Consider the following 27840-nt stretch of genomic DNA (forward strand, 5'->3'; position numbering starts at 1 on the left):
AATTGCATGAGATTTACAGAATCATCTTAGAGAACTGATATCTTCACCAAATTGAGTCATCCCATTCAAGAACCTGATAACATATCTTTGGTTTTTGAGACCTTTTTAAAAATCAGTGTAATTCTCAGTTTAGATGTTACTGTTTCCTCCCGAGGAATTCAACAATTTTTTATGAGTTTTATGTCTCTGTGTTTCATGTTTCGCACTTGTTACTGTGAATGGGATTTTCATTTTCTTTGTGTCAGCTGGGTGACTGTTGCTAACTAATTAGGAAGAAAATACTGATTTGGGTCCATTCATTTTGTAACAGATTATCTTAAAAACTTTCACAGTATTTAGAATAGTTCTCTAGTTAGCTCTCTTCAGTTTTCTGAGCGTAGATTTAATTGATCAGCTACCCACATAGCCAATAATGACTGACGCTTTCTGTAGAATGTTCAGCCGTGGCTCACAATGTCCACCCTAACTGAGATGGCCCTGGTTCAAGGGCAGTTCTGGTCCATGGTTCCTGCTCTGTCTTCTGTGGAGAAGGATGCTCTGGCTAGCCTTAAATTGCCCTTTCTCTCCAGTAGGCACGAGGCCCCAGAATAAGTAAATAAAGGTTAAGCAGCTCACCTCTGATTAGCAGTTAGTTGGCAAGTGGCCACGTAGGGCTGAGACCCTGCCTTCTGAGGGCTGGGCCCTCCTGTTGCCCCCGTCCTGCCTTTTTGGGATACCCTGCCGCTTGTCCGCTTGCTGGCTCCTGTTCTAATCCAGCGAAATCTCCTTACTTCACACCTCTTCTCTGCTGCTCCCTCTGCCAGGACAAGCATCCTCTCCCCTTCCGCATCTTGCTTATGCTGTGCATTCAGAACCTCCTCTTCCAGGAAGCCTTCCTGAACCTTCCCACTAAGCCAGTCTCCCTGGTCCCTGCTTCCAAGACGAGCGCTTTCATTCCTCCTCCCCACAGGATTGTAGGCTCCCCCGAAAGGGACCCTTGGGTCTTGTCCGCAGATGGGGCCCAGTATGTAGTGAGCACACTATGTATGCAGGACCTACCTGGCAGGTGTCAGGGGAATGGTGGGAGGGGCAAGGGTGCAAACTAGGTCTGTTTGTTATCCGGGTCTGCCCCTGCCCACCCTCGCCCAACAGGCAGGCAGCTGAGGGTGCTAGCCTGCAGCATCTGGGCGTCTGTAAAGGATAGTACAGTCGATGTGGGAGCTTCAGACTGTGGGTTTATGTCCCAGGTAACGGGAAGAATCGTGTACTGCTGACAAAGGCCCCTCAAAGGGCAGGTGAGGTCTGGGACTGTTCTCTAAGAGAGGAAGAAATGACCTCGAGGTTCCAAACCTGCAGCGAGTTTCAGATAATTCCTCCCCCGTGCCTTTCTGACAGTCTTTTCTGTGGCTTTTGCGAACATGGGAATAGTGACCCATGGCACCCGACACCCCCTGCCCCGCCCCCCAGTGGCCTGACCTGCAGGATGCTCGTCAACGCCACGCCCACCGCCAGGCGTCAGGCATTTCCAGCTCCCGGAAGCCAGGGCTCCTTAGCCTCCTGCCTGGACCACACTGGTATTAGTGGACATCACGCCTGGGCCTGGAAGGATAATTGGGCTGTTTCCCCGAGAGCTGTTAATTGGGGAAAGAAGTGTTTGTTCTGCTTTGCTGGTTCCAATCTTGTGATTTTGCATAGAACGTGAACACAATCGGTCACACACATACACGAAGAACCAGAACAACTGAGCCCTTCTGTTTGAGAAGCCAAGCTCGCCCAACGGAAGGGGAGCCGTGCCCAGCCTGGCTTCTGGGGGCGCAGCCCTGGGCTCTTTCTGCGTTGACCTGGGGAGGAGCCATCAGCATCCTTTCCTGGTTGTACAATACCCACAATTGCTCAGGACCTCAGATGTCTGTGGGCCGTTACCTCAGAGCTTCCCCCAAAGCATCTTATTATTTTCTCCTAAAGAAATGCACATCTCTTTGTGTTTCCTAACCTGCACAGGGGAAGAAGGGTCTGACTTGAAGTGGTGTAAATGAAAAGGGCACTGATGGAATCGCAAGGATGAAACGTCCAAGGTTGGCCAGGCAGCTGTGTCCAGTGGTACACACTGTGTCAGCAGGAACCTTCTCTCTCATGTCTGCTCTGTGCCCATCTGGTTTGGCTTCACCCCCCAGCAGGCTCTCCCCACGGAGTAGCAAATGGCTGTCAGAGCCCCAGGCTCGTGTTCTCATAGTTTAGCAATCCTTACTTGGAAACCCAAATGTTAATCCCAGCAGTTCCATAAAAAGTCCTGGAGTTGATTCTCATGGGTCCAGCCCAGTCACACGTCCATGCCTGAGCCGATCACTGCGGCCAGTGAAAAGCGACACTCTGATCTGCTCGCTCAGGCCTGGGTCACGTGTCTGTACGTTAGGGCTGTGGGTGGGTGGGAGGGAGAGCTGGCCGCGCCCGAGAGGGGGATTAGTCAGGATTAGCTGGGCTCCTGCTGCTATAACATCCTGAATGTTTGAGGGGCTCACGACCATGCCTATTCCTCTCTGATTCTCTGCGTTGATTATGGGACAGCAAAGGGACTCTGCTGACCACATGCTCGGGAACCAGCTTGAAAGAGGCTCCATCTCAACACGTGTCTCCATGGCCATAGAGGCCAGATACGGGAACACGGAGATCCATGTCGTGGCTCCTAAAGTGTCCGCCCAGAGTGGCACGTGTCACTTCCACGGATGCATTGGGTCAAAGCCAGGCTTGGAGTTTTCCTTCTCTCTACTTTTTCAGGTTGGTTCCTGGAAAGATTTCTTTCAATCCTCCCTAGCTCACCCCCTTGACTCAGTAGTCTTATCTTAACAAGCCAAGAGTCCTATTTATTTGGGTACCATGGATAAGAGTGGAAAAGTAGAAGCAGCCTCATTCATCCATCCCCTTCTCCCACTTTTGGTCCCAAGCCAGCTGATCCAGGGGTCTAAGTGGACCTCAGGAGGGATGAGTCTGTGAGACACCAGATGATAACAGTCCTCCTGGATGGTGACTAGGCTCTAATTTTTGGAGCTTGATTTGTTCTTTGAGAGACAGGGGTAGGGTTAAGTTGGGGCTCAGAGCATCATCTGACCTAGCAAAATGGACAGCTGAGTTCACTGGCCACCCCCTTCAGGCAGACACACACTTTCTAATTCCCCACAGTCTCCAGCTGGCCTTTTAATTTATTTATTTATTGAAGTAGGTTTACAATATTGTGTTAGTTTCAGGTGTACAGCACTGTGATTCGGTTATACCTATGTGTGTATATATACACACATATGAGATATCTATATTCTTTTTTTTCAATTCTTTTCTGTGATAGTTTATTATAAGATATTGACTATAGTTCCCTGTGCTCTACAGTAGATCCTTGTTGTTTATCTGTTTTATATATGATAGTATGGATTTGTTAATCCCATACTCCCCATTTATCTCACCCCCTTCCTTTTAGAAAACAAACCATAAGTTTGTTTTCTATGTCCATGAGTCTGTTTCTATTTTGTAAATAAGTTCATTTGTACTGTTTTTAAGATTCCACATGTAAGTGATATCATATAATATTTGTCTTTGTCTGATTTCACTCAGTATGCCAATCTCTAAGCCCATCCACGTTGCTGCAAATGGCATTGTTTCATTTTTTATGGCAGAGTAATATTCCATTGTATATACGTACCACATCTTCTTTATCCATTCATCTGTTGAGGGACATGTAGGTTGCTTCCATGTCTTGTCTGTTGTATATAGTGCTGTCCAGCTAGCCTTTTTCATTCTTTTTAAGTTCTTATGTGTTTCCTGGAAATACCTGACCCCTTTCACCAGAGCCTTCAGCTCTGCCAGTTTCATATGCAGCTCCATCAGTGACTTCCTAGTTCCCAGGTACATCTTTTTCATCCTTGTTAGCTGTTAGTCTGGAGTTCAAGTCCCTCCAGGGTCTGCCCCCACCTTTCCTTCTCACCTCTCTCTCCGTTGCCTCCCCTCATTCCCCAGCCCAACGTTTTGCTGTTCCTGCATCACAGCTTTCCTTTCGTCTGAAAGCTCTTCCCCACCCGTCAGGATCCTCCCCACCCTTCAAAGCCCAGGTCAAATGCTACACCGTCAAGAAGACATTGGATGGCAGGAATGGAATATTTTTCCTGCATCTGAGAACATTACATGCTTATTATAGAATATTTATAAATGAAATGAAAATCACCTTCCATCATGTCACCCGGAGTTAATCACTGCAAATATTTGCATATATCCCACGCATCCTTTTTAATGCAAACATATGCACAGACTCTTTTCTAATACTGATACCATATTGTAGATATAATTACAGATCCTGATTTTAAATATAGCATTGTGTCTTGAAAATTTTTCAACATCATTAAATATTTTTCAAATACATGATTTTTATTGCACGCCTGAAATTCTGTCCTCTCTCTCTTCTGCAGTATATATAAACATTCCTCTTACTGTTGGACTATTTAGATTGTTTTAGTGTCATAACTTATTATAGAGATTCTTTTGGATTTTCTAAAAACATTTCTCTAGGGAACAAAAGATGGCTTCATTTCTTCCTATCCACTCCTTAAAGTTTTTGTTTCACATTGTACTGGTTAAAATCTTCAGTACAATCTTAGACAAAGACATTTTTTTCTCATTCCCAATCAGAAAGAAAACTTTCAGTATTTCATCATTAAGCATGAGTTTGCAACAGATACTTTGCATGTATTCCTTTTTTTTTAACATCTTTATTGGAGTATAATTGCTTTACAATGTTGTGTAAGTTTCTGCTCTCCTCGTCCCAATTTGCTAAGTTTTTGTTTGTTTGTTTGTTTGTTTGTTGGGTCTTCGTTGCTGCATGTGGGCTTTCTCTAGTTGCATTGAGCAGGGTCTCCTCTTCGTTGTGGTGTGCGGGCTTCTCACTGCGGTGGCTTCTCTTGTTGCGGAGCACGGGCTCTAGGTGTGCAGGTTTCAGTAGTTGTGGCACGCGGGCTCAGTAGTTGTGGCTCCTGGGCTCTAGAGCGCAGGCTCAGTAGTTGTGGCACACGGGCTTAGTTGCTCCACGGCATGTGGGATCTTCTGGGACCAGGGATCGAACCCATGTCCCCTGCATTGGCAGGTGGATTCTTAACCGCTGTGCCACCAGGGAAGTCCCCAGTTTGCTAACAGTTTTTAATCCTGAAAGGGTGTGGAGTTCTAGCAAATGCTGTTTTTATGTCTATTGAAATGATCATATGATTTTCCCCTTTATTCAGTTAATGTGGTTTAATCACTGACTGATTTTTTAATGTTGAACCAACCTTACATTTGGAATAAGCTGGTTTGTGATGTTTCTCTTTCTACACATCTCTGTTTCTGATTTTTAACGTTTGTGTAGGGTTTCTGTGTCTGTTCACGAGAGAGGTTGGCCTCTTGTTCTCACTTCTAGTGATGCCCTTTTCTGGTCCTGGCATTAAGGTGATTCTGGCCTCCTAAAATAGGTTCCCTCTTTTTTGATTCTCTCTGAGATTGATGTTATTTCTTCCTTAAGAGCTTGGAGGGATTCACCATTGAGCCAATGCATCCTTCAACAGCTACTTGAATGTTTAGAAGAGGTGACATCATTCTCAGACGTTTGCAAACTAAGAAAAACGGAAAGAGGTAGAGGCAGAGGTGCCTGTCCACATTCCCCTTAGGGGGAAGGATTCATTCATTCAGTCAGAGCGTCTCAGATGTCTGGCCCACACCACACACTGCCAGGCGTGGGGATACGCGGGGAGGGAGCCACACACAGAGGTGCTGCCCCTGGGACAGAGGAGTGTTCTCAACTCGGGGATGAGCATGTGTCCATGCACTTAGGACCCCTCGTCCTGTTACCAAGTCCAAGCTCATACTGCTCACTGCACGACAAGCCAGTAAATTGAGAGATGAGTTGTTGGGACAAGGAATAGTGACTTTATTCAGAAGCCAGCAGACTGAGAAGAGGGTGGACTCGTGTGCCAAAGAACCATCTCGCCTGACTTAGAATTCAGGCTTCTTTATACTAGAATGGGAGGGAGTAAAGTCACACATTTCCTGATTCCGGTCGGCCTCCAGAGGGGATGTGTTCATTTCTTCCTCCCTGCAGTCATTCACAGGTGAGCCTGGTCAGGAGGTTTCCTGTGAGCAAAACAAAGGTATTTTAGCTTAATGCTCATTACCTGGGAGGCAGGGTCCCCAGAGATGGGCCACTGTGTATAATTTAAGCTTATAGGCAACATCCCTTTAGGGATGAACTTAGAACAAAGGCTCTTTCCTGTTACAGTCCCACCCCTCACCCTGCATATTGGCCCCGCCTCCTTCTCCAGCTTCACCTGGCTCTCTGCCCTCCATGACTTTAGCCTGCATTTTCATCTCTTAGGTGTGAGGTATATAGTATAGTAATAGATTACTTGGGGTATAATAGGGCAAGAAACTAGGAGCTGACCGCTACTGAAGAGATAGCTTGCTATAGTTCATGCTGTGCCACGGGGGGGCCCACTTAGGGGGTGGTCCCCGCAAGTACTGGGTGGGCGAGGGGAAAACGTGGACGAGAGCCTTTATTGTGGTTTCCTTGGGAGGGAACAGGCAGGGCAGGGAACCTAAGTTGGGGGTGGCGAGTTTGAATAATTCTAACAGGCTCTGGAGTGTGTAGGGGATGTCCCTCTTGGTCTGGTACCTGGCCCCGGGGTGATTAAGGCAGGTGGATAGTGGCCCAGAATATGAGACCCCAGTAAGGGCAGGGGCTGGAGTGTAACTCTGGGTTGGCTGGTCTATATTGGAAACCATGGTCATGGGCAAGTTGTATACTGTCTCTGGGAGTTGGCTCCCTGGGGGACCATAGTCCCTCAAGGGTCAGCAAGGCTCTAGATGTCAGAGCATCAGAAAACAGAGGACAAAAGACATGGTCATACACACACCCAGGCTAAGTGAGCTTCTCCAGGACCACAGTCTCAGAGCCCTGTGCTCTTCCCTCTCCACACGTACTGTGGTTGCAGTTTACAGACTTGCAGTTTAATTGTGTAATTATTTTGGTTTTAATGTCACTTGTCCTCATCAAATTGCGGTGCTACTTAAGGACAAAAGCTGTACTCATTCTGCTTGCCAAGGAAGCCCTTGTGCCCAGTGCAAGGCCAGGCACACAGTAGGTGCTCAATAAATGTGCCTTCCCTTCCTTTCTAAAGGGTTCCTGAGGGCCATTAGTAGGAAGAAACCCAAGTGCAGATTAAGACCAAATCCAGCTTGCTCCTGATGTGTCCCCATTCCCAGCACTGGTCGCTGTTTCATTATTAGTGGAATGAACGAAATGAATCAATGAAGTGTAATTGAAGTTTATTATACTCATAAAGGAAGACAGAGATTAAATAGAGTCATCACAGTAAGATGATTTTGAGAAATTACTTTAGTCCTGCACTCATTTTGTTTCCATCACTAATGGTACACAGAGACAATTTTTTTTGTTGTTTTCATGAAAAGTTAACAGGACCCTTGAGTGTTCATTCAGTGTATCCTTTTTGGCAGGATTAATGATCTTAATAATGAAAATAGCTGGCTAACTTTTTTAATTGAACTTTTTATTGAGATTATTGTAGATGTACATGCAGTGTGAGAAGTCATGCAGGGAGATGGTGTGGCCTTTGCCCAGTTGCCCCCAGTGCTAAACTAGAGAGTGATAACCCAACTGGGTTATTGACATGGATGCAACCCCCTGGACTTACCACGTCGGCTAACTTGTCATTTACATTCGCGGCGCTGTGCTGAGTGCTTCATCTCATCTAATGGATAAAACCACCCTCGAAGGGAGGCTGCATTAGGGCGTGTGTTCTAGGGCCTGGGGCTCCCACTCTCAGAGCTGGGAAGTGAGTTAGCCTTGGTCTTGCAGATCCTAAGTGGTGAAGCTGAATACACACCACGAAGACCGACATCCCAGCCTGTGCCATTTACCACGTTGACAGGAACGTGATGTCAACATGACCTGCCCCTCGTTAGAGATCTTTAGAGAAGAAAATGACTTGAGGAACAAAAAGAATTTTGTTGTCAGGTGTGTTTTTTGAGTATTCCTTCAGAATCGCATTTTCTGAAAGTCTAAAGAAAACTGCAAAAATTCAAGGCACCCAAGTCTCTGAGGAAGCTCTCTGAGTTTACCTGTGTCTGATTCATAGTCTTTCAACTTAGCGGTAGATGGAGTTATCCTCCGTGGCAGTGCCTTCATATCCTGGGGTAGCTCCCCCATCCAGGTTTGCAGACGTTCCTACAGGGCTTGGGGAAAGGTCCTAGGTGGTAAGAAACCTGCGTGGACAGTGTCCTCGTGTGTTCTTAGAAGCTAGGTGGCCGGGGCAGCCTAGACGTTAGGTGGCCAAGAGCAAAACAATTCTTTTTCTGTCTTTCTTCCAAACACCTTGTCACTTGGAAGATTTGAGACGGCTTCCGCAAGGCCTGGTGACTGGGCAGTTGTGTCAGCGGGCTGCATATTCTCTCCTGCTCATGGGATGGTGTTGAAGGCCACCTGGTTCTCCCGGTCGCCGTGTGGCTGTGAATGACCCTGGACTTCTTACAGCCCGACATTTCCATCTGGTCCCATCGGGGAGGGGAATGTGGAAGCTGGGTTTGTGGCCGAGCTTCAGTGGGACCTCAGCCCCAGGATCACTGGTTCCACTTGCCTGGCTGGACCTTTGGCAGAAATCTTTCCTTGTGTGTGAAAGTAGAAGAAAAGGGCAGTCAGTTACAGCGTAAGGAGAGGCTCCAGTGCGGGGATGACCCCTCTTGATGATGTAGGGAAGACTCTCCCCTGAACACTTCTAACCCTATTTCATCTTCGTTCATCTCGTAATAAAATGAGATCTAATTTTAACTTCTGTTAGGCTGAACTGTACAAAATTACCATTTTTGCAGGTCAGTGACTGCCGAATTTTGGCTGTTTCGAACGGCTCAGTCTAATCTACAACAAGTTAAATTAAACCTGAGGCATATGCAGATCATCACTTAGCGTGGCTCTTGTTTTGAAAAGGATGTCAAGATATTTCAGCTGCGTTTCTGTCCTGTGTTGTGAGCACCTGTTAATGGTTAAGGCACTGTGGTAGCGCTACGCGTGGCCTCCCGCTGTCACTGAAAGCCCTCGGCCTCTCCGAGGGGCAGAAATCTCATCGCCAGGGACATTCCTTATCTAGATGAGAACCCATCAGATCTCATGAAAACTTAATGTGGCAAAGGGTATAGTTGCATGAGGGTTTTTTTTTTTTTAAATAAATCAGTTCGTAATCCTTGGTAACACCAGATGAACATAATAATGGGTCTCCCCCGGGGGTTGTGGCGCTGACAACGCTAGGGTGGAATTCACTCTCTCTTATTTGCGGTTTTCCCTTAAGGAGAATTCCTGCCTTTTGTTTTTCCTTCCTGAAGTAGATTTCAGGGTTGACAGATTCTGGGGGTTTTGACTGGATTTTGTGCTCTTAGCCTGCAGGATGGAGCAATCTAGCCCTTTAGCCTACCCGCCCCCCCCCCCCGAGACGTGGTGGAATCAGACCTGCAGACCCGAGCTGAGCCTCGATGTTGGGGGGCTTTAAACAGGCTTTGGGGGAATTTGTCAGGCTCACCCAAGCATGCGTCTTTGCGGCGGGTTCCCCTCCAGGCTCATCACAGACGTAGCTGATGCTGACGTTAGCATCGTCGCATATCCGCATATCGCAGTCAAGGACCCCTGGGAGACCCGGAGGGGTCTGTGACCTGCCTGCGGTCATGGGGCAGCGTGACGTGGAGCCACCCGCCTCTCCTGGCTCTGGAGCCCAGGCTCCTTCCGAGATGTCCGATGGGATCGTAAGCTCCTTGAAAGCAGGGCCCTGTGCTTGCACGACTCAGTGTCCCCGCCGCCCCGGCTTTGTGCCATGAGGCGGGCCGTGAGTGCAGGGGAAAGGCCCCTTGTGCTGCGGGCTGTGGAGGTCTTCCAGTGAAGAAGGGGCAGCACCACCAAATGGCCCTCGGGAGGCCACCAAGCTCACCATCCCTTTGTGTGAGCCCTGCACAGAGCTGAGTGGCCACGTTGGGTGCACGTACATATCAATAAATGTTAAAACCACCCACGAGGATCCCAGGGTTCACATGGACAGGCACGTGGAGACTGAAACAGATAGAGGCCACGGCCTCTTAGGTCTCCCAATTCCTGTCCCCTTTCCTGTCCAATAATGCTGTCTCTGGTGACCCCAACCCCGGGCGACACACAGCTGACGGCATCCGCTCAGCACGCTGCCGCGTTCGCTGGTCCCCGTGTTTGTGCCTTTGGGCTGGTCTTCCTCGTTCAGGACCTCAAGGAGCATGAGCCACACAGAGTTCTCTACCTTCCTTTGATCTGAGAACGCTGGTTCTTCCTGGTTTTTGTTTGCTGTGCACTTCTTCCCAGATCTTTAAAAAGGACTGTGCTTCGTCCAAGCATCTTAAGGCTCTTGCTATAATGGCCACTTCTCCTAAAAGCATCCAACCCAGTCCTTGCAGATTCCAGGAGGAGCCACTGATCTTTTTTTCATTCATCTTTGGTGTTTTGCCTTTAGAAGGGAATATCCGTCCTGTTGAAAATGAAAGACTTGATAAAAGTGCTCTCTATGACTCCCTTGAAAATTGTGAGATCTAGCCCAGGATCTCCGTGGTATCTTCACTCATCCAACAGATATCTATTGAGTATCGACTGTGATTCAGGAAGGCCACCCAAAAAGCCTGGAAAAACGGATGACAAAGATGCTGTGTGCTGGGCACCGTATCAAGCTGTCCACATGCATGAACTCATTTCATCCTGCCAACAACCCTTTGGGGTAGGTACTCATGTCATCTCTATGTCATGGATGTCAGGAAACCGGGGCTCAGAGAGGTGAAGTACTTTGTCCAAGTCTCAACAGTTAATAAGAGCTTGCATCCCCACCCGGTCCGTTCTGGCTCGTGGAACCCAAGCGTGGCAATGCTGCATGGTGCTTTGTGGGATAAACCCACGTCGCCTGCTGTTTTTTCAAGGATCCTTACGGAGGGCTTTGTGTGAAATTCTGCCCTGACTGATGGTGGGCGAGACACACCTGTCTCTCCTGATGGCGTCATTCCAGCAAGAGATCCAGTGAAACGAGCAATTTGGATGCTGTGAGTGAGATGTGATGATCGGCGGGGGGGGAGTGGTGATGATATGAGGGCTCAGGGTGCACAGAGCAGGGCCCCCAGTCCTGAGCTGGGAATGGCTTTTGGAAGGAAGTGAAATTTAAGCTGTGACCCAGAGTAGGAGTTGGCCAGGTCAGGAGAAGGGTGTTCTAAGGGGAAGCATGGGTAAAATTCGTGAAGCAAAAAAAAAAGACCCTGCGGAACGAAGTTGCGGCCAGTCTGGTTGCAGTGATGAGCGACGAGGTGGAGGGAAGGCAGCACCAGACCCCACGGGGAGGACGCTCTGGGCCTCTTGCGCTCCCATCCTCAGGGCAGTGGATCTGAGCAAAGGGTGACTTGGCGTCCAAGAGAAAGTTACTGAGCCTCTGCTGCCCTGGGTGAACAATGGTGGACAGACAGGCAGAGCCCCCGCTCTTGCGGAGCTTGTGTTCCAGTGGAAAAGCAGGTAAACACACAAGACAGCGTCAGAGAGCAACATGTACCCCAAAGGAAGTGAACCAAGGTGAAGTGAGCTGCAGAAGGTACGGGAAGGCCGGGTAGAGAGGGTCGGAGGGGAGGGATTTGGGGATGAACAGTAAGCAGTGTGGCAATGTTGGGGAAAAACATTCCAGGCAGGGGTGACAGCGGGTGCAAAGGCCCTGAGGCAGCAACAAACTGGGCATGCTCAAAGACCACAGAGCACAGTCAGTGCGGCTGGAACGCAGAGAGCGAGGTGGGGCAGGTGCCGGGAGAGGCCAGAGGGGCCTCAAGGAGTTTGGATTTGATCCTAAATGCGGGGGAAGCCACTAGAGGCGTAGGCTGGGGATGGCAGAGGCTGATTTTATTTTTGACCATCACTCTGCTTCTGTGCGGGTAACATTGTGGAGCAGCAAGAATGGAAGTTGGGATGAGGGCAGGGACGTGAGCTCCTGCCGTTGTCTACACTACAGAAGGTGGTGAATTGACTTGAGCGGTGGCCCTGGGGAGAGGAACCCAGATGGGTTTGGGAGATGTTGCAAAGTGAGCTTGCTTTGATACGGAGCCTTTGATTGGATGCAGTGAGGGCCACAGCTTATGGGAGACAGTCCGGGTTCTGAGTTCCATCCCGACATCAGAGAGACTCCCACCCAGAGAGGGCGGGAGGGAAAGACCCCTGTGGTTCTCAACCAGCTCAGAGAAGGACCTGAATGAGGATGCGGGCAGGCCCTGACCACCTTGTGTTTTTCTCTTTTTTCAACAGCTTTTTTGAGCTATAATTCACATACCATACAAGTCACCCACCTTACAATTCAATGGCTTTTATTAGTATATTCATAGGGTTGTGCAACTGTCACCACAATCCAGTTTTAGAACATTTTCATTACCCTCCCAAAGAAGCCTCATACCCATTAATTAACCCCATGTCCCCCTCCCCCAGCCCCTGGCCACCACGAATCTATTTCCTGTCTCTGTGGATTTACCAATCCTAGATGTTTCATTTCAATGCAGTCATAGAACAAGTGATCTTTTGTGAGTGGATTATTTCACGTAGCGTAACGTTCTCAGGGTTTACCCATGTATCAATATTTCATTCCTTTTTATGACTGAATCCTATTCCACTGTATGGAGACCCTGCATTTTATGTATGTTCATCCTTTGTTGACTTTTCCCCCCACTTTTTGGCTGATATGTTAAAGCTGCTATGAACATTCATGTACTTAATGGTTGAGGAAGGAAATGATTTCTGAGGCCAAGACCTGAGGGGTCCCCAAGGGCTTCGTTTAGACAGTGCATTTAAACTTCCACGTGGGGATTTGCTTGTTATGCTGGGAATCGTAACCAAGGACCATCCAACATTTTACGTTGATAGAGGGATCTTGAGAGTAATGACTCTTTAAAAAGGCATTTCGATGGGAAGGACTGAGGTCGATTGGGGTCCACAGCCTCTCTGAGGTTTGTGAAAAGCATCCAGACAAGGTACCCTCGGGGCCCTGGTACGAGTTGAAGCCCACTCTTCACGTTACCAGTGCTGTGTGATCTTGGGCCAGTCACTGTGCCTTTCTGGTCTGTACTTGTCTCATGGTCCCATGGTTCCTGATGGAAATGTGGGCAAGATGCATGGGCAGTGAAGATTTTCATAGAAAGGTGTGAGTGTGAATATTCCAAGCTGCCTCTTTCCAGGTAGTTTTGCACTTCTTTTTTTTTTTTTCTGGATAAAAATTACTCAGCCCATCTCATCCTTCTCATCTGCTCTGGAGTACCTCCTTGGGGTAGTTTGTCTAGTCCCCCATCACATGCTCCCATGCAGCTCTCTCCCATCTACCCCAAAATGCTTACCCGGCTTTCGTGGTGCACTTACGCATTTGGTTTGATGGTTGACGTCTGTGAGCCCAGTGAGGGCAGGCACTGCGTCTAATTTTGCTCATTGGCTTTCCTCCGGCACCTCACCCAGAGTAGACGGTTGTCTTTGTTTGGTATTTTGCAGGGTGACCCTGGGATGAGGGTTTGAGGGTGAGTAACTCTTAAAAGCGCTCCCAGGAGAAACTGGTGACAGAACAGGGGCAGCTGCTCCGGGAAGGGGAGGGGCAGGCGGAGGGTGATCTCAGGCCGTGTGGCCCCCATTACCGCCTTCTCTCCGTGCACGAGGGCAAAGGGCAACTCAGCTGTAGGAGCCCGAGGGGTGAGGGGTGAGGGGGCAGCTTAGAGCAAAAGCACATGGAAGCCGGGCAGGGCCATGACCGTGGTGCAAGGACTCCAGGACCTAGGGAGAGCCCTGCCAGTGCCTGTCCTGGGTCAGTCCCCAGCCAGCGTCCTGGCCGCGCCTTGAAGAACTAAGGCGGCTAAGGGCTGCCGGCGAGTTCAGGATGTGCACCGTTTCCCGTGTGCTCAGACACAGGGAGAGTGTTTTGGAGTGCCAGCTCAGGTGGCCCCACGTGGCGACGGCCTGAGCCCAGTTTACCATCCCCGCAGCCAGAGCGCTTAGACATGTGTGATCCTTAACGCGTTTGTAGTTTAGGGGGATTGCAAAGTCTGCGCAAAGCGTGAGCCTTTTTGTTTCTATGGCTCCTTCAACTCGGCATGAATCATGGGCCTGATGTATGTGTGGGTTATTGTTTGGCATCCTGACCAGCTTTCTTCTGGATCCCAGAGTCCTAATTCTGTGAAGACGACACGTGTGAACGAGGAGGCCAGGCCCAGAGGCAGCCTGGAAGTGAGTTGGCATTGAGTACCCGGCACAGACCTGCTGGGGCTGGGATCATTGCATCCTTTATTCCCCGGGACACCGGGCTTCCTCGGCACCAGGCCAGGCCCCACTCAGATGCAGGCGAGCGGGAAACCATACGACCCTTTGCTTCTCATTTCACCCAGAAACCACTGGGTGGGCTTTACAGGTCTGCCTCCGGCTCTAGGACATGTCAGGGAGCTCCACTGGGTCGGACAGGCTTTCTGGTTTTTAATTGAGCTAAAAGACCCGTAACGTAACATTTAACATTTTAACCATTTTAAAAGGTACAATTCACATTGTTGTGCAACCATCCCCATTCTTTAATTCCAGAACTTTTCAGCACTAAACAGAAAGTCTAGACCCATTTAGCAGTCACTACCCATTCCCCTCTCCCCGCAGCCCTGACAACCACCAATTTACGTTGTGTCCCTGTGGATTACCTGTTCTGGGAGTTTCATGTCAATGGGCGCAGATGGTATGTGGTCTTTTGTGACTGGCCTCGTGTTTCCTGTGTTCATCCACACTGTGGCGTGTGTCAGTGATTCATTCCTGCTGGGGATGTAAAATGGTGCAGCCACCCTGGAGGATGGACTGGCATTTCCTCCAAAACCGAAACTTATACCAAAGGGGAAAGTGGGGCGGGCAGAGGGATAAATTAGGAGTTTGGGATTAACAGATACACACTACTATATACAATATATATAAACTAGATAAACAACAAGGACCTACTGTATAGTACAGAGAACTATATTTAAAATCTTATAATAACCTATAAAGGAGAATATATAAACCTGAATCACTTTGCTATATACTGGAAAATAACACAACACTGTAAATCAACTATACTTCAATTAAAAAAAAAAGTGAGGGGCTTCCCTGGTGGCGCAGTGGTTGAGAGTCCACTTGCCGATGCGGGGGACACGGGTTCGTGCCCCGGTCTGGGAGGATCCCACATGCCGCAGAGCGGCTGGGCCCGTGAGCCATGGCCGCTGAGCCTGCACGTCCGGAGCCTGTGCTCTGCAATGGGAGAGGCCACAACAGTGAGAGGCCCACGTACCCGCAAAAAAAAAAAAAAAAAAAAGTGAGGTATTTCCCTGGTGGTCCAGTGGTAAAGAATCTGCCTTACAATGCAGGGGACGCGGGTTCAATCGCTGGTCAGGGAACTAAGATGCCACGGGGCAGTTAAGCCCTCGTGCCACGACTACTGAACTTGCATGCCTCAACTAAAGCCTGTGTGCTGCAAACTACAGAGCCCATGCGTCCTGGAGCCCGCGCGCCACAACTAAAGAAGAGAAAACCCGCCCGCCGCAACTAGAGAGAAGCCTGCACACAGCAATGAAGAGCCCACGCACCACAACTAAGACCTGACACAGCCAAAAATAAATAAATAATAAAAATAAATCTAAAAAAAACAAACAGAGCTACCACAGGACCCAGCGATTCCACTCCTAGGTATATACCTAGAAGAATTGAAAACAGGTGTTCAAACAAAAACTTGTATGTGAATGTTCATAGCATCACTATTTACAACCACCAAAAGGCGGAAACCACCCAAATGGCCATCAGGGGATGAATGGAGAAACAAAATGTGATACATTCAAACAATGGAGTATTATCTTTTCTTTTTTTAGTATTTATTAGAGCTAACTTAACTCTTCCTGACATGTCAGAGCTCACCACAGGTGTCCTCACTTTCCCAGGAAGTCTTACCTGAGTCCGGAGACCAGTCCTTTCTCTGCCCACAGAATCCTGCCTCAGTCTCCATCACAGTGCCTTGTCCATCATCAGTTCATTCACTGATTCCTTCCAGAGTATCTCCCAGGACCCCGCTGTGGCTGGGCCTGCATCTCTCCAGCGGGCAGAGACTGTGAGATCAGCTCACCTCAGGGAGGGGCGCGTGCTCTGAAGGGGTGAGGTGTGCTGGGCCCGTGCCGGAGTCTCACTGTGCCTCAGTGCACCTCCCATGGAGGAGACCGTGGTACCAAGACCCCAGAGACGAGAAGGAGGCTGCTTCGTAAAGGCGGGAGGGAGAGGGAGCCTCCAGGGCCGCCAAGTGCAGGGGTCTGGAGGTGGAAGGAGGGTGGAGAAGCTGAAGACCCCCAGGGTCGGGGCTGCTGGTGAGGGCAGTGGTCACGGGGCGTGAGGAACCACGTGGGATTTTATTCCAGGTGCAACTGGAAGCCACCGGCGGGGTTTAAGCAGGGAAAGGTGGGGGTCAGGGGACATGGTGTGACATGACCCAGGGGAGGATGTTGCAGGAACCTGGGAGCAATGAGGGTGACCGGGACCCGGGTGGGTCCAGGGGAGGGAGGAGTGGTAAAGTCGCACTGTCTTAATTGCCCATTCACACGACTGTCACCTTCTTCCACCCCCAGACCCTGGGACTGGGCGGGCAGGGGCCAGGTCTCAGGCACAGAGTAGGCGCTCAGGAAAGTGGACCGAAGTGTGAGCGAGTCAGTGCAGTGTGGGTGCAGCGGGGAGTGGACAGAGCTGGCTGCATCCTCCACCCTGAGCGGCTCCCTGGCGGCCCAGAGTGGTGGCTGGGACCGGTGCCGCTTGGGCTGGCCCTCGCTGGGGACGCCAGAGGGGGCTGCTGTCCAGCGGCAGCGGGAGGTCCTTAGGGATGTCTGAGCAGACAGGTGACACCGCAGGAGCAGGTTCCCAGGACTGGCCCGTCACTGGCTGTTGCTTGTCCCCAGGAAGAGTGTGCTGTTCGGTTGCTGGCTTGTCTGCCGTCTCCATCTTGTTGTGTCGCTTCCGTGACAGTCACCAGAGGTGCCAGGGCCAGAACAGGGGCCTTCGGAGAAGCAAGAACCCCGATGACAACAGATGTGCAGATGCTTACAGGTGTTCAGGCATCACATCCATGGCTCTTGGGTGAAAGTTCTCGGTGAGCAGCCAGAGCTCAACCGATGAGGTGCCAGAAGGAGGCCGAGCCAGGCGAAAACATAGCACATGGCAGGAAGGCCCATTCAATTCACGAGGGAACCCAACGTGCGAAATCCTGAGAACCCTGCCTTGTTCTGGTAGGATGATAACCTTCAGATGTGCCTGGACCAGCTCCCCACCCTGGGCAGGGGCTGTGAACTTGATCATAGAAGGATCTGTAGCTCCCCTCAATACCTGCTGAGCCCTTGCTGGGTCCCCCTGGGCTGTTTGGGGGTTAGGGAGGCAGTTATACAGGACACACTTGGTCTCTGCTTGTAACAGGGAAGAACCTTCCGTGGTCTCTTACAAGTTCATCACTAAGGGGATGTTGCCTATAAGCTTAAAATTATGCATAATGGCCCGTCTCTGGAAACCCTCCCTCTCAGGTAATGAGCATTAGGCTAAAATACCTTTTGCTCAGAGGAAACTCCTGACCAGGCCCACCTGTGAATGACTGCAGGAAGGAAGAAAGTAACACGTTCCCTCCGGAGGCTGATGGGAACCAGGAAGTGTTTGACTTTACTCCCTCCCCTTTTAGTATAAAAGAAGCCTGAATTCTAACTCAGGCAAGAGGGTTCTTTGGCACGTGAGTTCACCCTCTTCTTGGTCTGCCAGCTTTCCAAATAAAGTCGCCATTCCTGGCCCCAGCAACTCACCTCTCGATTTACTGGTCTGTCGTGTGGCCAGCAGTACAAACTTGGACTCAGCAACTTGCTCTCGTGGTCAAATAGCCAAGATGGACATTAAACTAATGAACATGAAATCAATAGCTAATTATAAATTCTATTGAAGACTATGGCAGAAAAACTAACAGGAAACCTAACAGGTGAGTATAGAGGATGGGGCCATGAGGAATGAGTAAGAGTTCATCAGGGAAAAGTGTGGCCTCTAGAGGGATTGGCCTGGGAGGCGGCCCTGTGGTGGGAGGACAGAAAGAGACAGACAGAACTAGAGCATAGTGGGGCAAGGGCTTGGCATGGTGTGAGATAAGCAGAGACCAGGACTCTGGGGTCACAGTTGAGGTTTTATATTTCATTCTAGACGCCACTATGACATTAAGCAGGGCAGTGATGCGAGGCCCCGTTTGCTTAGGGGAGCAGGATTAGTGGATGCCTGGAAACCAGGGAGGAGGCTGCAGAATAGGGTGGGCAGAGTGCAGCTGGCCTGGAGCCCAGGGGTTAGAGGTGGGCAGGACAGTAAAGGCTCAGAATCAGAAAATGTTCCTTTTCTCCCTTTTTCTTCCTGGGGTGTCCAGTAGTACTTTTTCCCTGAAGACATTTCCAAAGGGACCATTTAAGGCAGGCGTTGGCAAGTGACAGACCGTGGACCAAATCCTCCTGCCGCTGGTTTTTGCAAATAAAGTTTTATTTAAATATAGCCACGCCCATTGATTTACATATCATCTACTGCTGTTTTCATGCTACGGCAGCAGAGTTGGGTAATTGTAGCAGAAGTTCTCTGGCCCTCAAAGCCCAAGTGACTTACTATTGAAGTCTAAGATATTTACTATCTGGCCCTTTACAGAAAATACTTGCCCATCCTTGACCTAAGCAAAATGCGTCTGGGACACATTTTCTAAACACAAATCTGTGGCTTAGAGTCTTCCCAGCATTTAAAACGTGTTTAGTTCCTGTGAAAAATGCTAACGTATGCATATTTTAAAATTAACATTTGTATGTCCTTAAGCGTTGACTGACATTATTTAAGAATCTCATCTTACACTTGAGGGTTGGAAAGTCAGAGTTGGAACTTGGGCTTTGAAGATGTTGGGCGATGTTATTTGTCTAAATTTATACTGTGATGCTAAACTCTCCTGATGCATTATTTTACCGTTTATGTCTTCTCTCTGAAACACTGCTTTGTCTCCGCTCTGTAAAATAGCGTCTTTAAGAGGATGCCTCTGAAACCAGCTTTTAGTCTTTGCAAAGTCTTTGGGCTTCTTGCAAAATCATTTTTATGAGCGTTTGCTTGTGTGCAGATACAGAGCATCCTACGAAACCCAATGACGACAAAGCCGATTTTCCAGATCCTTCCTTTTTCCTTCCCTGACCCCGTCGTCTTCATGTTTCAACTCCTGGTTCTAAGCTCGGTGCAGCCTTTTTGGATTCACTTGATTTACAGATTTGAGCTGATTTCACTTGGAGAATTGGCCATATGTCTGGCAGACACCCGCCACCATTGGCAGAATTACGGGGTTGATGCTAAACAGATGGGCTTTCTAGTTAGATGTGCTGTTTTTTCCACGATACATATGAGGGAAAAAAGAAGCCACTTTTAATAATGTCTTGATTTTTCCACTGGTGTCAGAGGCATGAAGGATGCCCATTTCTCTAGAGTTAATTTCAGCATCATTTCCGTGTAGGAGACCTTAGACAGCTGGAAGAGGCTTAGAGACTCGGGAAATTTTGAGACCCAACCTCTGCTAAGATCTTAGAGAATCCTGTTACCCTTGGAATACAGATATCGGGGAAAAGAGTGTTAACTTCCAAAAGTAAATTGTCCTTAGCACTACTTAGCAGGACTACGTTGAAAGTGCTTAATCTCAGGTCTAGTGCTCAAACTCCATGTGACAGCTTTTGTGGGGTTCTTGCTGTCTGGGCAGCAAGATGTAAATGCGGGTTGGCTGACCCATCTGTTTAGGAAAAGCTGGCCAAGCGGCTGAACGGGATTGCTTTTACTGCAGGACTTCTCAGAGGCTTTACTATGATAATATATGGCGGCGCTCTTCAGAGAAGGCTTTTGGTGTAGGTAGTGTTTCCCAAGTGTCTTCATTCACAAAGCATCGCCCCTGCTAGGGTTCCATGGGACGTGCTTTGGGAAACACTGGTGTCATGCCCAGATGGGGAACTTTAGGTCGGAGAACTTGGGCTCCAATGCCGGACCCACCACTTCCCAGCTGTATGACTTTCCACGCGGGCCCCCCATAGCCTCCACTTCCTAAATGTAAAATGGAGCTGCAAATGTAATCCCCGCCTCCTGGGGTTGTTTGTTTGTATTGAACATCCAAAAGGATTTGGTGGCCTCCCTGCGAGCATTCAAAGGTATGTTCTCCTACGAGAACATACTCCTACTGTTCCATTCACAGTATTCCAGGGGCTGTTATTCACTCGGAAGCTCAGCCAGGCTCTTGAGTTTCCTTCTGTATGTTCCTTAGCACCTCCACTAATGGGGAAGGGAGAGAAAGGAGATGCTGTCTGCTTAGGGGGTGGCTGGGAGAAATGGCGGGGCAGCATGGGGCCAGGAAGTTGCTTAGGAATTATAGTTATCCCCCTCTGGCAGGGGGCACAGAGGTGGCTCAGCTCTTTGTTCATTACCATTGACCCGCGTTTTGATTCATTTTCAGTTTTTGTATCACAGGATCAATCTCTTTCATTCCTTCATTCATTCACTCGGGTCCCCAGCACTGTCCTGGGCACCTGAGAAGGAGGAAGAGCCCGCTGTGGGGTCTCTGTTTCCTCCAGACTGGAAAGGCAGCAGTTTTTCCACCCCAGGGGGCTGTCAGCGTTCACAGCTTCTGATGCATTCGCTCGCAGAGCTGTAGGGAGGACTCTGCAGAGCTGCTGGGAATAGAGCCGCAGACCTTGAGGAATTCTTTCCCCCTAGAAATAAATGCTCCCGTCTTGCTAAGCCTGCCTCCCCTGCCACACCCCCTCCTGGAAGCTGTTCACCGGTGGCCCTAGTTCTGCGTATTGATCAGTGCTCCCCACCTATCCTGTGCTTCAGTCATTTCTCCAGAATTTTCCAGTAGGAGTGGAGAGGGTTGAACCAAGAATACTTTTACGTCTGGGAGATTTCAAATCCATTTCGTAACTTTGGTTTTGGAGGTCAGGACCCATCCAGGTGGTGGGTCTATTAAAACACCCAGCACTTTCTTAGAGGACAGCAGCCGTCAGGCCACATCTCTTGCAGCCTGGCCGCAGCCATTGGTCTTTTGACCCTAAATGCCGTGATTTTAGTATACGTGGCTTTTTTTTTTTTTTTTTTTTTTTTTTTGCTGTACGCGGACCTGTCACTGTTGTGGCCTCTCCCGTTGCGGAGCACAGGCTCCGGACGCGCAGGCTCAGCGGCCATGGCTCACGGGCGCAGCCGCTCCACGGCATGTGGGATCTTCCCGGACCGGGGCCTGAACCTGTGTCCCCTGCATCGGCAGGCGGACTCTCAACCACTGCGCCACCAGGGAAGCCCAGTATATGTTGCTTTAATGCTCTTCTCTCCTCCTTCACCCTGTATCCCAGATAACAGTGCTGTCATCATCTGCTCTGGGGTTAGGACGAGGGCTTTGGGAGCAGGTGTCCTGATTTCCAAGCCCACTGTGTCACTTTAGCCACGTGACCTGGGAAAACTGTTTCCCATCTCTGCTTCCATTTTCCTCATCATAACGAGAGTGATGACGGTAACGACCTGCCTTCTTGGGTCTTGATGGGACAGGAATGAGCTGATTCACGTCAGGTGCTCAGGACACAGCTGTCACACAGTAAGTGTCCAGCAGATGCTGCAGTTGCTGGTGACAGTGGTGACAGAACAAACCTTGGTTTCCTTGACTCTTCTGTGTGTGTGACTGGCCCACACTGGTTTCTCACCCGGCTCTGGCGAGGACTCTGCCTCAGCAACGTCTCTGGATTCCTGTCTCCCTTCTCTGCTGTCCCACTGCTCTCGCCCTGCCTGTCCCTTCTCAGTGGGCCTCCTGGCCGTCTGCTTTGTTCCATGAAGCTGCCGCCCACACGGACGTTCTCTGCGGGGCTGATCTGGTACCAGATCCCTCAGTGATTCCCTGCCCTCAGGGCTCCTATCACGGCCACATACAGCTCTTCTTGTCTGGTCCCCAGACTGCTGTCCATCCCCTCCATCGAGAAACCAAGAGAGCTCCAGCCTAAGGGTTCTCAGGTTCAAGTACACAGACCCATGCCAGCAAATTAGGAACACGAAGGACAACACAGGCTTGCTCTTTTTTCATTTATCAATATATTTATCGATATATCAGTAATAAAGATGCCTTTCTTACTTTGAGATGAGCTTTTCCTGTTACTGATAGTCGGTGGTGATGATGATGATTTTGTTTCCGTGTGTGTGTGTGTGTGTGTGTGGGTGGGTGGGTGGGTGTGTGTTGGTCGTTAGCTGGCACCGTGGGAAGCTGGTATCTCTCTGTGGATCCCCGTTTTATACACGGAGATTTTCCGGGGCTCTGAACCTCTGACTGGCGGTGTCAGATCTCGCTCCGCTGCTTTACCATTATCTTCCAAACACCATGTGCGATCACGCTTTTATGGGTTTGCACCTTTTATTCAATTCCTAGTCAACCTCCAAGGCCCAACTCCAAAATCACCCCCACCTGCAGTAGCCTTCTCCGAGTCCGCCCGCTCCAGGCAAGAAGAGTTACTTCCCCTGCGGTTGAAATCCTCCATCCTGGTTCCTCCTGGTGATTCCGTGCACCTTGATTTTCTCCGTGGTCAGTGGGCCCACTAGGGCAGGGGGGTGTCCAGCACCTCTTTCTTCTACCTCATACCTGGCACAGTGCTTTGTTTAAAGACGCTGGTCGCTACGTATTGCCAGATGGATTCTTTGGGGGCAGGGAAGGACTCACCGAAGAAATAGAGGCCACACTCTGTTGACCCACATCCCCACTTCCATAGCTCGTATCACGTTCTGAAGGCGTCTCACTGCAAGCAGGCGAGCTTCACGCAGAGCAAGACAGCGTGTCAGTGTGCGTTCACTGCGCTGTCTCAGACTCAGAGCAGCCCTGGCACACAGCAGGCCTCAGCGGACGCTTGATGAATGAATTTGTGAGTGAATGAATGAAACAAGCAAAAGGTCCTGTTCGAATATTGTCTGATACGGATGGTGCCTGTCTTCCCTGTGAGGCCAGCCGTGCAGCACGTGGCACCTGGTAATCGGGGAGCGGAGCTTCCTTTCCACTGTGTTTTGGGGAAGGTGACCTGGTGAAGTGGAAGGAGACAGGGCCGGGTCAGGGGATAGAAGATGACGAAGCAGAAATGCCAGACATCCCTAAGGCGAGGACTGTGGAGTCAGATGGACGGGGACCACATCCTGGCTCCAGCCCTGGCAGCTCAGCATCTCAGATTCACAGGTCGCACAGGTGTTTATTAGAGCACTTCCTGGGTGCCAGGCGCCAGTAAAGATGCCAGGGACCCATGACGAGCAAGGTGGCCACAGTTCCTGTTCTCATAAAGCTTAACGTTGGTTCCAGTGGGAAAGATAGATGATAACAATAAATAACAGATCCCAGGATGATATCTGAGGGTGATCAGAGCTAGGACGGAAGAGGATATTAGGAAGAAAGGAGTTGGCCCTGAGCCAGGCATGGAAGTTAGTCCGTAAGCTCAGTGCCCTCAGCCATGGCATTGGTGTCCTTCACTGCCTGGTTCTAGAAGTGCCTGACTTGTAGGTCTGTGGGATCCGTTGATGGCGTGGTGGCAGTGGGTCCTGGGGGCCGAGGGCCCTGACTGCCGTTAACCTCAGAGGGGACGGGGAGAGGGCTGGAGTTGTGGAAGGGACCAGAGATGGGAGGGGCTGGAGCTGCACCTTCAGCCCCAGGGCGGGGCGCCTGGCCCATCCATCGTTTGGGAGCCTGGACGGCCTCCTGCCTGCCCTGCAGCCGCATGTCGTACTTTCCCAGCAGATGCGGGGAAACATTTTTCATTAATTAACTGCTAATGCTTCACAGGTGGCAGAGGTGCCCCTGGAGCTTAGCGCCGCGTGCTATTCAGAGGCTGCAGGGGTCTGCTGATGTGTTGGATCTGGGAATCCTCCCTGATGTGGGAAGGAGGTTCCCGGGCAACTCCAGGGATGCTGAGCGAATTCAAGGGCTGGGGATAGAGGGTGGTGGCGGTCCCCCACCCTCCCTTCTCTCTGTGTGACGCACACGTACAGGTGCACGCACGCCCTCCCATATAGGCACACGCATGCACATATGCACACACCCTCTCTGCTAGACACGCGCCTGCCCACATTCACTCCCACCCTCCAGTGTGAGTGGGCCACACGGTACCCAGGAGGGCCCGCCCCCCCTCTGCTCCCTCGGACCCCCATGCACACCGTCCGTGACCCATTCATGCCCTTGGGTGGCTTGTAAGTGATTCCTTCACTGGACGGAGCATCTCTTCTGAAATTGCTGGCCTTGGGTTATGAGTGACGGCCCTCGGGAGCCCTCACCCTGCCTGGCCCCGGGTCCAGGCGGGCGGAGAGGGCGCTGGAGGTGCAGGCTTCAGACCTCTGGAGCCTGTCCCCACCTTTGCTCCGCCAGTGACAGCAGGCCCCTGGGGAGTCGCTCAGACTAAGGTGTCTTCCTGGTCGCGCACATTGGATATTTGGTAGATGAACAGATCAGGTCGTTTGAGCTGAAGAGACCCAGTCGCTCCTGCTGGATTCTGAATCAGGTTCAAGCCCTGCGTGCCTCCCCAGCTGCATCCGTGGCCCTCATACCCTGCGCTCTTCCTCCAAGCCCTCGACCTCGCTCTTCCTCTGCCTGGGACCCTCTTCCCTGCCCCCGCTCCCATCTACACTGCTGGCTCCCTTTCACCCAGGCTTCTGCTCCAGTAACGCGCTCAGAGCAGCCTTTCATAACCCTCCGTTGCCAGGCAGCCCCCGCGTCTCCCCCGGCTCCCTGAGCAGATGCTGGGTTCTGTCCATCCGTCCTCATGTCTGGAAGGATCTCCTTCACCACATGGGTTCCTATCTTACGTGTTCTGGGCACCAGGGATTCAGCTGCAAACCAACCATCAAAGGCAGACCCTGCTCTCAAATTAGGGAGGTGACTGAGCAAAAGGCAAACAAATAACTGTGCATCTGCGTGTGGGTCTGTGTGCGTGCGTGTCTGTGTGTGCGCACGCAGACATACACACACACACCAGGTGATGAATGTGATGGGGAAAGGTAAGGAGAGGAAGGCAGCAGGGAACTAACTATGGGGCGAGCAGGGTTGGTTTCTTAACGTCCCCCCTCCCGTTGTCCGTCTCCCGCTGGCCGCTAGAAGCCCCACAGAGGCAGGGATTCTTTCTGTTCACCTCTGCACATTCTCCTCCTGGTGCGATTCCGGCACATGGCTGGTGTCAATAAGTTTTTGTTGAATAGATGAATGAATGAGTGAATGGATGAGTGAATGAATCCTCAAGGGGAGAGTGGTGTGCAGTCTGTTCAGTGGTCGGCGTGCCCCGCCTGTGCCCCAGGCTGTGCGGTGAGGACCCAGGTGTGTCAGAAGTGAGGTGGGAACCACAGTACCTGCTCCAGCCACTGTGGGGAGGGAGCAGGGAGGCAACGTATTAAAATAGTGATGGTGGGGGCTTCCCTGGTGGCGCAGTGGTTGAGAGTCCGCCTGCCGGTGCGGGGGACGCGGGTTTGTGCCCCGGTCTGGGAGGATCCCACATGCCGTGGAGCGGCTGGGCCCATGAGCCATGGCCGCTGAGCCTGCGCGTCCGGAGCCTGTGCTCCACAACGGGAGAGGCCACAACAGTGAGAGCCCCGCGTACTGCAAAAAAATAAATAAATAAATAAATAAAATAGTGATGTGGAGGGAGGGGGGAAGGGGTGTTGAGGAGGGGGCCACAATGTCCCTTCTGCCCACCTCCCATTGGTTCAAGCAAGCCACATGGTGAGCCCCCAGGTAAGGACTTGGGAAATCCCTTGTACGCCCTATTCCCCCAGCAAGGCTGGGGTAAAGGTGAAAATGCAGGGAGGACAGTGGTGTCAACACTTCAGCCCCAGGTAGTGAATGACAGAGCCAGGGTGTGAGCCTGGATCCCTGCTTCTGGTAGCTGCATCCTAACAGTTACGACGTTCTGGTTTCCATAACATGCCATAGATGCTAATGCACAATAATGCTGCTGATGAAATGGAACAGGGGGCTAGTGGGCAGGGGTGAGGTGGGCGGGGCTTGGGAGCAGATTTCCGAGACCTTTACAGCCTTGGCAATTTTGCCCTAAATGAGAAGGGAGGCCACAGGGAGTAAGCAGGAAAGCGATACGATCAGAGTTACATTTATAGGGGTTCACGGGGACACCAGTTAGAAGGCTTCTGTGAGCATCTGGGGTAGAGATGCTGGTGGCCTGGACTAAAGTCACAGTGATACAGGGGGCAGATGGAGTGAGGTTTGGGGTCTGATTTGTAGTTTATTCTATGTGCTGCTCCTTTTTGCTTTGGCTGCCAGGAAGCTCAGAGCCACACGTGGTGTCTCTAACCCCTGATGCGGTGGCTCTGTCCAGACTCCCCTTCCTCTGGATTTCCTCGGACACTCATTTGTCTTGTTGGGCATGTGTTTCTGATAATGGCTGCCCATCCTTTGTGGAGTAAGATGAGATATAAATAAAGCGATGACAGTTCTTCCTCATCTACATGCGTATCTCTGGGGATCTTCGTCTTTATCTTCAAACCAGCCTGGAAGCTTGGGGAGACCAGGCCGTTTCTTTCTCCTTTGTGCCAAAAATGCCTCCAGGACAGTCAGCTTTTCTGGGGCCACATGGCACCGGCGGTTCCACTCCCATCTGGCATCCGTGGGCGGAGGAAGGAAAGGAGAGGATAATAACACGCAGTGAACTGACTCTTGAGGAGAGGAGGACCATCTGCATCCTGCACGCCTGGAGTGCGGCGCTGGGGGTCGTGACCTTGCCCTGGCTCACTGACTTCCCCACCCGAACTTCCTGGGCCCCTACTAGGCGCCAGGCACTGGGCTTACAGCTGAACCCAAGGTAGAAAATGTCATGGGCTTAGGAGTCTGGCTGGTTTGCTAAGTCCGCAGAGAGAAGTCCTCCAACGAGACCCCTGGGCTGTCTGTCCACACGAGGTTTCTTTGTGGACCCCCTGCGGACCCAGCCTCTGGTGTACACTTAACACTCAATTAAATAACAGCTGTAGACAGGGGCTTCCCTGGCGATCCAGTGGTTAAGACTCTGCGCTTCCACTGCAGGGGTCGTGGGTTCGATCCCTGGTTGGGGAAGTAAGATCCTGCATGCTGCACGGAAAAAAAAACAGCTGGAGAGAGTGGTTGGCTTTGTTTGGACGGTGTTGGTTTACACCTCCTGTTGTGTTCCATCCATGTGTGTCCTGCTTTGGGTGATAAAGTTATATCGTCACCCTAGAAGCAGCTTAGAGATACGAGAGGGGCCTCTGGAGTCAGGCCGCCCGAGGCCATCATCCCCTCGCTCTGGCAGCTAACAGAATGGCTTGTGGCTCCGAGCCCCAGTGCACCCATTTGTAAAATGGATATAATAACAGGCTCCACCTCATAGATTTACTATGGGGGTAAAATATGTTAGCACTCGGCCCAGAACAAGTAGTGACTAACTTTTGCTCCATAGTAATTATCGTATTACTTACACAATATAAATGATTATGAAAATGTCTACTGAGAGCCACCCGTGCTGGCACGGCATGTTAGGCAGAATGGGTAGACAGTTTCAAAACACAGATAACATTACTTCACGTGGATCGTAACATGCTATCGATAAACTGTGTATTATGTGTGTCTACCTGTTTCCAGACGTCATGGCCACCGTATGGTCACACAGAATTTTCCTCTCAACCCTAGGCATCAGGGATGATGATAAGCTTCATTTTCCAGATGTGGAAACTGAGGCTCAGAGGGGCTGAGTGGCTTGGGCTGCTGACGGGCA

General features: G+C 50.6%; 1 protein-coding gene across 1 annotated transcript in view; it reads left to right on the top strand.

Moving 5' to 3' along the window:
* PHACTR3 (phosphatase and actin regulator 3) overlaps nt 1-27840 on the top strand; it is a gene marked incomplete at its 5' end in the record, with an annotated part of 236614 nt that overhangs the window by 110437 nt on the left and 98337 nt on the right. The gene's annotated exons all lie outside the window — the stretch shown is intronic.

This window comes from Grampus griseus (genome assembly GCF_964374135.1).
Source record: "Grampus griseus genome assembly, chromosome: 14".
Lineage (NCBI taxonomy): Eukaryota > Metazoa > Chordata > Mammalia > Artiodactyla > Delphinidae > Grampus > Grampus griseus.